Source organism: Centroberyx gerrardi, chromosome 9 (genome assembly GCF_048128805.1).
Source record: "Centroberyx gerrardi isolate f3 chromosome 9, fCenGer3.hap1.cur.20231027, whole genome shotgun sequence".
NCBI classification, from domain to species: Eukaryota; Metazoa; Chordata; class Actinopteri; order Beryciformes; family Berycidae; genus Centroberyx; species Centroberyx gerrardi.
The window spans coordinates 24,674,455-24,685,529 of NC_136005.1; positions in this window are offsets into that span (position 1 = coordinate 24,674,455).

Sequence of the window (11,075 nt, forward strand, 5' to 3'; positions counted from 1 at the left end):
CCGCAGTGTGTGCGACTGCTTACCGGGCCTACATTCAAATGACAGTCATCTTATTCAAATCGGTATAAAAATAGTAATGCGTCGGTCGGCGGAATAGCGCCGTGTTTCTTTCATCATAATGGATGAAACTATTTGCATTCATGGGAAAAGAGGAAGCCATCAGCTATTCCTCCGAATCCTCTTCCATCAAAAGCGCCATCAAACAAGACAGAGAACAGAGAGCGAGGACAGAGAGAGCAGAGGAGAGAGGTGGCAAAGAGAGGGAGGGATAGGAGGAGAGAGGGAGGTTGAAAGAGAGCGAGAGAGAGAGAGAGAGAGGTAGTAATGTTTCGAAAGAGAGAGAAGAGGAGCGAGAAGAGAGTGAGAGAGAATGGGGGGGATTAAAAGCGAAAGGAAGGCTGGGAGAGAAGGAGGGAGAGAGGGGAAGGAAAAGATGAGTGGATATGTGCAGTCATTACCGTGACCAAAATGCTGTAAAACTCCCAATTATGCCTGAGCATCAGAGAGGGGCAAAGTGTGAGACAGAGTATTGGGAAGAGAGAAAAGGGGAGAGAGAGGGAGAGAAAGGGAGAGACAAATATATGAGAAGGAGAGAGAGAGAGAGAGAGAGAGATGGATGGATAGATAGAGGCAGACAGGGGGAGACAGAGAGATAGAGCTGATAACTTAGTATTCTACCAAACCCAGCGGGGCAGAGCCTCAGCACTGAGACAGAGTTTTAAAGGAAACAATTACTCTGCGAGCAAACTGCTGCAGTCTAAAGGTTATCTCCTCATAATGATTCCATTCCCGCGTCCCCGTCCCCACTAAAATCCGGATAGGAGAGGCGCCAAATTAGCACTCTTTTTCTACCCTTTCCACTCAGTCTCTGCCCATCCTATTTGATGGGAAGGATGAAAAGAGGTGGACTGAGAAATTGCCGGGAGGAAATTTCACAATGAATCTTGATGATGGGCAATCTCCATGTGAAAATACGGGGTGCAGAGGAAATGGGAGAACAAGCGGCGCCAAATCACGCATGTGTTGCAAAAACCTTGCATCACCTGAGAATCAACATTTCAAGAATCCATAACAGCATCAGAACCCAAATGGAGAAATTGGACGTACAAGGTTTTTGCAGAACACAGACACTGGGTTTTCTTGGCTAATCATATCCTTTGGCTAATTAAGGAGCAATTGGAATGAGAGATGAGATAGCACTTTGTCAGATTCCTCTGAAATGTGTCCGGCATCCCAAGCAGCTCCATTTGATATGCAAAGTGTAACACGATACACATGAAAGACAGCAGATACAAAATGTACATTTATTCACATTTCTGACCTACAGACACACATTCCACATCTATACATTTAATATTGCACAGTAAGCTAAACTTGATATATTCATCATAACTGCCCTTTTATGATAATGTATTATACTGGCTCTAACCTCGACCAGATGTGGTAAATGTAGACTCTTGGTATGTACAGAGTTCATGTGTTTAACAGTTAAGCAGTTTAATAGAATGTGGGATGAATGGATTTTTTTCATCTGTTTCACTTAACCTGCTTGTGCCCTGAACCATCTGTGTGAGGACACAATATGTTGCTCCTCATGCAGCACATAGGAGGGGTTAGAGAAGATACTGATCAGCTCATCTTATCCCATCATCCTCAACCAGTGATCCTGTTGTTGTAGGAAGGCCACTAAGGCAAGTGGCTGCAAACCACTAGGCAGATACGAAGCATTGTCTCTTGCTGTTATTGTGTTGTGTGTTCTAATAACAAGAATGACCATGAAGCTGATTAGACTGACCTTAGCCAGACTCATTTACGTAAATAGGCGAAGCAGGAAATGAGTGAGAATGCAAAGCAGTATGATTTATGTAACACAAACACAAGTGCACATGTACTTACAGCCACGGACATGCACACACACACACACACACACACACACACACACACACACACATCAACCAATTCTCTGTCCGGAGAATAAAATTCAAAAGATTAGGATGAGGAACCTGCATGTGAAATTCCACCATAAAGCAGAATTCACTTTCATTTTATTCTTCTTTATTCTTTTATTCATGAGCAGTTCAACTGATAGCAACCATGAGCAACAAGATAGCAGTGAGGTAAGGCTCTGTTATGTCATATCAAGTGACAAAACCTGTAGCAACTCCTATGACCATGAATTGGAGGCTGGCATTATGCGCTTTTACAGCCAAATGGACTCCACTTAATTCTATTGCTAACAGTTGCAAACCAAAAGATGTGCCCACAGTCCCAAAAAATCAGCAAAGTCATTCTCCCATTTAATGTCAGTAGAGCAGCTCCATGAAGTTGTCTACTGATGGCATCCCCAGCAGAGTCTTGACTCGCTTGTTTCTCGCTTGGGAAAGACTTGTTTATGTACACAAATATGCTGAAATATTTAAGATCATAGGAACAATATAAATATATGGATATATGCATTCTGTTTAGGGTGGACTCTCCCTTTGCCTGCAGACAGAACAGGGGCATTGAGAAAGATCTGTAGTCTTAGGGAGATTTCACTGAAAAAATATAAAATGAAAACAGAATAATGCATACAATATGTACTGTAGGTGGAGAGAGAGAGAGAAAAAGAGAGAGAGAGAGAGAGAGAGAGAATGCTGAGTGTGACCTAAGGAAGATTAAAGAAGAGCGGGGAACAAAGGTGGATCCGGGACAGAAATAAAATGACACGCCAGAGGGAACTGAATAGGGGGCTTAGAGGAGACAAGTCTAGGAGACAGTGTAATTGGACAAGCTGCTGGTCGGAGAGAGGAACAGAGAGAGAAGACACTGACACACTGACAACCAGGTACAGGGACGCACTGACAGACACGTAGAAGCACAGGTGGGCTCACACACAGAGACGCCCCAGCGCACTGACAAAAATATTACTTTACAGAGGATGCAGGACAGATTAAAATCCATGACTTTGACATGCGGAGGCTATAGTAAAAAGGGCCTTGTACTTAAATCTAACAGAAAAGCTCCAAAAATACCATGTGCAAGTCCAAGTCACACAGTTTCACCTGACAAAAACTGCTGAGCACTTGGCATATTGCTTTCACTTTTACAGTATTGGTTTGTATATTACCACCCGAGAAAGGTATTTTTTTGGGGGGAAAGAAACATCAAATTTGGCAAGTGGTAGATTAAAAAGATATCATAGAAAATGTAGAAAATAGTCAGACACCTTCTGTTTTTGGTTTGTTAGCCCTTGAAAATTCGGGTTATTCTCTGTGTTCTGCTTAGTTGTCAGAATATCATTCCCCAAATACAAAATGCGTCTCTTTTGATCAGTCTTCCTTCCAACCAGCACAGACATTCTTCAGCTAATGACATAACCTCTCCAGTTCATCAATAAACACTGTGTTTAAATTGATCTAACTTAACAACATCTCTTAAGGGAATTATGGCCTCTCTCTGGGGATCTCGATCTTTAGCTAAACACTTTAGGTTTCCCTAAAACAAAATGGATGAGCAGGTAAAATGGATGAGCAGGTAAAATGATCATGACAGACTGGGCCTAAATGCTCATTAACTCAACCATGCAGCCGTTCAGAAAGAAGTAGTAAGCATGGCCATACATTCAGGTGCAACAAGTATAGTCTTCTCTGGTCCTTTCTATGGGCCCAGGTAACTGAGAATAGGCATCTGGCGGACATCACATTCAAAAATAACAATATCCCCAAGACACCTTAGTAAATGTAATAGACCAGTACATGACAAAGCTTTGGCCATGGACTCAAACACTTTGGTACGGTACATTGTGCATCTGGTTGCCTTCTGTATTACCCAGTAGGTCTCCAGAGTTTCTCCCTTTGCTAGAAAATGGCGTGTACCTACCTTCTTTCACCCCGATGATCAGAATCAACTGTGAACTGGTGGAGGACCTTGTGATCCAGCTCATGCTTAAGTTGCACTCGTGGGATAAACATGATGAGCTCAATCAACGGGAGATGTTTTCCATGTATGTGATCATGACTGCTGCCAAATTGTGTATTGAAAAGGATCCCCCGAGTGTCTTTAGATGACAAGGCACACGCTCCCTGGTGTTACGTTAAGCTGCACTGCCACGGCACCATGATCAAAACCTTCAGGCCAGAAAGCCAGATGAAGAAGCTTGAGGCCGTGGGAGATGGAGCTTTTTTCCTACTATTCCAAACATTATAATTGAGGGAGTCATGACTATATGCAAGTCCCTTAGTGATGAGAATGCAGGTGATGCCATGGCTAGTGGAAAATTCAATAAGCCCTCAGAGGCTGCGATATGGACGAAGGTCTTCTCAAAGGTTCCTCGAGAAAGACTATCAATCTGCAGTTTGGCAGAGAAATACGCCACATACAGATATTCCAGAGGGACTTTACACTGATGAGCGAAGCCAAAGAGATAGAGACCTTTGACCATGACACGCTCAGGATAGGTGATAGTGGCAATGCTCTGCTGGAGAACCCACCTGCCATAGACATAGGCCTGACTCTTTTCTGGAGGTACTTTACCAATACTGATTTCAAAACTGTATTCATTACTTTTGGGAAGGTGCAAGATGGACAAGCAAGTGACCCAAACAGAGCTCAACATCAAAGAGAAAAGCAAAGGAGGACACAGATGAGCATTTGTTCCATGCGTATGTTATTCTGTCAAACACCAGCGAAGCCAAGAAAAAATGTAATCGGATTAATGTTTTTTTTTACATGTGTAAGAAAGATGCCATCACTCAGAGAGGAGTATGAACAAAACACAGACAATTCTTGTTTAATGACACCATCAAGCAAGATGAGACATTTGAGGGGGAGCCAATGAAGAGGAAGACGTCTTGGTTCAAGAAATTATCTGGCACTTGTTGCTATGGCTTGTTCCAACATGGGGGAAAAAATAAAATAAAATAAGACCAAGACAAGACTATAAAGGCAGCCATGTCTATCAAATACATGCTATATGTAACATTTGAGGAAACAACCACTCATACCTGTACTAGAACTACATATTGCTTTGGTGGAAAATTACAATTTTAGTTATTATTATTATTATTATTGATCAATAATTAAAGATGTATTGTGATCTTTTTCTCATTACAATGGTGTGTTACCACGGTTTTATACAAGCTTTGCTTGGTGTTGTGCCTGACACGCCTCTTAACTCAATGTAAAGCCTCTAAATTCAATGTAAAGCACAGCATCTGACTGTCTATTGCTAAATATATTTTATGTTATTGTTGTTACTGGTCACTCAAACAGTTCTTGAAATGAAGAAGACTAAATATACAGTATTTGCCTAATTCCAGCACTTCGTAAACCACGTTATTTTATAATGCATGTCTAAACGGTTTGTCATTTTGCTTTCTTCAAAATGACTGAGAATGACATTTCCAACTTCCAGATGGCCAACAGTTTTCGGGCACTAAAACACTTAACACACACGAGGACGTACGAACACACCACGAGCAGAGTACACAACACTGTGTAGAGAGGGAGGACTTTAAGGCCCGTGAACAGATCCAGGTTGTTTTTTCCTCTCTGCTCACTCAGTAACCATGTCGGCAGAAGAAAGAGACACAACCAAGTTTGGGGGAGCAAAGAAACGAAAACCTGATTGCAATGTTGAGTGGAGAAAACTTGGATAGATAAACTCAGATGGATAAAAGGAGACACTGTATTAAGCTTTTCATCGGTGGAGAAAAGTGTTAAAGAAAGCATTTCTTACTGATGCAGACGTAGCATCTTTCTTACTTGACTGGGAAGTTAGCTTGCTAGCTAGTCTAGCGTTACTCGTGTTGGACATTCTAGTAAATGATGTGCTGATGGGTGAAGTAGCTGGTATGGTTACCTGAAACGCCTGCAACTGAGGCTGTCAATCAAATGAAGGGGCGGGAGCTTCCTCTTCAATATCCGTTGCAGATGTAGGCTAAACATTGTAGCCTTGTAAACATTCAAAATTAAGACTTTCCTAAGTTTCCTAAGACTTTCCTTTTCCTTTCCTAAGATAATAAAATGACTCAACATAGTCATTGGAGTCTAACATCACACTCTATATCTGTACAAGTGAAATTATGAATGTCAATAAATCCATGTTGTTTACATGGAAAACTAGTTTGCGGTGTCAAAGTTGCAAGTGTCACCAAAGTTTCATAGCAGCCATGAAGTAAAGAGTCTTAGAGAGTTTTCCTAGCTGCTGATATTCACACAGCGTCTCCACCATCTTCAGCTTCGGGAAGCATGCACACATGGCCACACACACACACGCACACACACACACACACGCTTACCTCCTCTGCTACATTTCTTTTCCATTTTCTCTCTCTAACCATTATGTCGTCTCACAAATTGTTCTGGTAGTTGGAAGGTAAAATGTTCATCCTCTACTCCCCTCTGAAAGATTTCCTCTGGTCTTGTTTCACACATGCATACACACTCACATGCACGCACACGCACGCACTCCACACACACTCATTGATATATAAGCAGTAACACTGACACAGATATACACACGTAATACAAATACAATACTAACCCACACAATTACACGCACACACACACACACACACTGGAGGCCTCATTAGCAGTACAGGCGTGCTGCAAACCAGCTGCTTTGACTCCTCTATAAATAATCCTCCGCCTGTCTGCCCACGATGTCCAACAACCTGAGAGAGAGTCCACCTCCTCATCTAAGCCTCATCTCAAAGCAAAAATCCAATGTAAAATGGAAATAACATTTTATCGGCATGATCTTAGATAGTTCAATCAATACTGTGAACAACACTCTCCCAACACTAGAAACTATATAGAGTCGAGGGTCTAATCTCTGATGTCATCAAGAGACAAAACCTGGAGATAGTACTTCTTCTCCATAATTGGTGTCTTTGTGGACTCATGTTATCAAAATTGACCTCTTTTCTCTTGTAGCGCTGAGCTATATGACCCAGAAATATGCCCATATCCCTGTAAAATCACCCTAGCCACCATAAATGTACCAGCAAAGTTGGTTTTCCACTCGCTGCAGAGCTATTCTCAAATCTAGGCTGATACATCCAATATACAGTATATTACAGTAAGATAATGTGAACTATGTTTTAGGGTTTATTCTTTTTTTTACTTTTTTCCATAGACAAAAAGCTGTTACCGTAGAGCTTACTGTGTTTTCCTGTGCCTGTAACTGTTCTGCTTTTGTTTTTGAGCTGGCTAAAGCTGAAAGAAAAGGTGAGAGGCTGAGAGAGAATACAGAATGCAGAGGGCAAAAATGGGGCATGAGGGTGGGATCCAAGATTGTGTGCTTAGTACTACAGATAAAGCCTACACAGTGTGTGTCATCTCTCTAAACACTCCAACACATGCTATGGAGTCAAGGCAGCTAGCTGAAATACGCAGGGATGTGAAGGCCAAGGCTCTACACACAATCCTTAGCGTGCTGACTGGTGAAAGCAGTGGTTCTCAAAGTTTTTGGCTCACAGCCTGGTTCACTGTAATCATGGGAAGCCATTTGTGGGTTGTGTGCTGTTATCTTCATAAACTGGGAATGTTATGTAAAATGAGCTTTCACTGTTTGAATTTACTGTTATATAATTCTGCAAGCTGTATGCTATGTGTTAGCGGAATAAATGCATTTAGCTTGGTGGTAGCTAAATAACAGTAGCTTCTTTTCCAGTATGCTAATTCAAAAATGCTATCTCATTCTCCAGAAAGTGCTGTGACTGCATGTAAATGAATGAATCAGTTGTGTAAATGTATTGTTTTAACCATACTGCCCTATAATTTCCCCTGGACAAGTAGCAAACAAGCAGTAGTGTACATTTGCTAACGTCACTTCATATGGGCTATGGGTATTGTACAAATTCCTTGAATCTGTTTTTTTTTAATCACCAGAATAGTTTCACCAACTTGTGAGTTTTCAACATTTCCAACCTATGCCAAACATCCTCACATCCAAATTTCTAGGTTTGTTGCTTCATAATACCTCTAACTGAAAAATTAAAATGAAAAAAAAAATGGTTTGTCAACATTTCTGTTTCACCAAGCACACAAAAAGGTAAATTTGAACCATGACTTGATGCCAGATACTGTATGTATGAACAGCACTGTGAAGGTACTATACCCCCTAATAAAAAATATCTTTTTGTCACAAATTCAACCATAAAGCAGACTGAACAGGTGCATACATTTGCCTTTCAGAAAAACAGCTGAATGCATTTCTTTCATCCAAGCACTGACATCTTCCTTCCTAAGGGGCTGGGATGAACAAGGTCATGCTATATGCAGAGGAAAACTAATTCCAGCAGAAAGTGTTTACCTGTATCTTCAATAGAAAGACCGTCTTCATTCAACCCGGGCCTAAGGTATGCATAGACACGCACAGACATTCTCCTGTCGATGCCGACAGACACATTCAAGTGCTTGAGCACGAGTCCTTTACACACACACACACACACTCACATGCACGCACACACACACGCACGCACTGACATTATCCGGACACCTACACACAACTGTGGACGTACACATAAATTTACTGACACAGATACATGTTTGCTAATGTTGGCATGCACACAGACGAAGACACCCACCTACACGCCTACACGCACACGCACACGCACACGCACACGCAAACACACACACACACACACACACACACACACACACACACACATAGGACATGAACACAATGCATATTGATCTCAAATTCAATTAAGGGACAAAGCAGGGAGCCATGGTAACACTGATTTTGAAGGTCATCAGACATGATGTCTCTCATCTGACCTTGACATCTGACATCATCATAGCTGGCCACATTTGATGCTACAGTATCACACATGAGTACAAACCATCTTTTACCTACTCAGTATGGAAAAATAGTGCTAGATTGTTGAAAATTCTGCGTAAACATTTGTTTTACCAACTTTGGCTGGTGATGACAATATTTACACTATACAATTCTCTCCCTGTCTTCCTTTGTCACACTGACTAATCTAATCTTTTATTCTGCTGGTAAAAGGATGGCGGATAAAGATGTTAGTGGTTTGACATCATTCGTCCTTGCAGCTCATCCCACACTGCTGCGTGCATCCAGCAGTCCTGAAACACCTCTTTAAAACAATGTGGATGTTTGGCTGCTTTGCATTGTGATCGGCAATGACGTCAACCCTGAAGGCTTCCCTCTTTATGCAGACCGTCTATTTACTTTTCCTCTGGTTATTCCGAATGAGAATCAACTTCTTCTAACCAAGAAACTACTGTGTTTTACATTACCCCTGCCTGAACTCACTGGGCCACCTGAAATATAATAGCAGGAAAGAGGAGCATCTTCTCTGCCCCTGGGTTTTAATAACTATGAGAGGCGAGTGTCTACTTCCTTAAATGAAAACACGTGTTATCAGGCCAAGGCGAGACACAACGTGTTGGCCTGCTCCCAGGCTGCTTGCCTTTCTACCAACCACTTCACCACTTCATCTTGCCAGCATCCTGCAGAAACCTTCTAACTCCAGTTTTGCCTGTTTTCTGTTTACTAGGCATTTGTTCACTGTTTTGTGAGTTTGGAAATAAGCCAAAACATTAAGAATACATCGTGATGAGGGAAGTCAATCAGTCTTTTCCGAACACTTGACCCCACTGAATTTTTGGAGATACGAGATTTCTGCGGGATGATTTGGATGCCGTCTGTGTCCCTCTTCCTTCCTTATGTCTCATCCATAAACATGGAAGGCTGTTTGAAAAGCAACAAGGTTAAGGGCACGGCAGGGAGATGGATATTCCACCAGGCAGGTCAGTATCACGGTGTGTGGAAAAAGGGGCCGTGGGGAGAGTCGCGGCCCTCGGTGCTGAAAACTAGCTTTACAGAAACGCCTTGATGAATACCCAAGTCGCAGGAATCATTTTGGTTCTGAAGTTCTGCGTAACCCAGGTTGGAAAACATTGCTTTGGAAACGTACAAGTTGTGTATTCACAGCGTCTGTCAAAAATGCTGTGAGTGCTGCTGTAGTTTTATTTTGCTTGTTTTGTTTTCTTTTTATTCAAATACATATTGGCAGTGTGCTGCATTTGATTTTTTCCTTTTTTTCTGCACTCTCTGTGCCTTTTCTCTGTTGTAAATGAGAACACTGGTTTCAATGAGATTTCCTTGCTTAAATAAAGATCTCAAATCAAGTCACTTGTTCTCTGCAATGCAATTGATTGGATTACTCAAACACAGAGAGAAAATGGAAACAGACAGAGGGTAAGACAGAGAACAATGAGGATGAGGAGGAAAAAGCCTTGTGTCTGTTTCAAATGAATTGAAGATTTGGGGAGATTATTCTACTATAACACCACAATGACTGGCCAAGTTATAGAAATGCAGGATAATTATATTTACTTTGCACCTTCACTACAGTCTGGTGTTCATCAGATGTCCGCAGACTGACTGTGTTAGAAAATGTGCAGATTTAGAGTGGTCCAGAGGGAAAAAGGAAAAAGCTTTTTTGATATCTTGCCTAGTGTATATCTTGCCTAGATTCATGTTTTTCAGTAACCAATCTGTCCTGTATTTGTGTTTGTAGATGTTACCCAGATTGAACATTTGCATTTCTCATGCTCAATATCATATCAATTTTTCTGACAAAACCATGAACTCTGCCTCATTTAACTTTAAAGAAAACCAGAAGTTTGACCAAAATGCACTTTTTGATACAATAATAAATTCAGATTTGTTGACCCTAATTTACCATTTCAAAGCTCTGAATGCAAAGATCAATAATCTACAAAAACGAACCAAAAAAACTGTCTCTCACTATGTGCCTGATTTTCCGTGTCGGGTCGTATTTCCCTTCTACAGGTGAAATCCATGAAATCCAGGTCATATCACAAATGAATTCCTCTTATCACAACGGAGAGATTCAAAACAAATGAAAAAAGGACAAAATCAGCTGGCATAATAATATCACATATAATCATATCATATGGGGCTGGATTGTGAAGCTGCCACTGAAAGCTGAACTCCCTACAGAGGCAACAGCAGCAGCATCCATCCAGACAGTCCATCAGTTTGCGGACACTGACCACATCACCGTGCCCTCCATCTCTCAGCCCCCCAT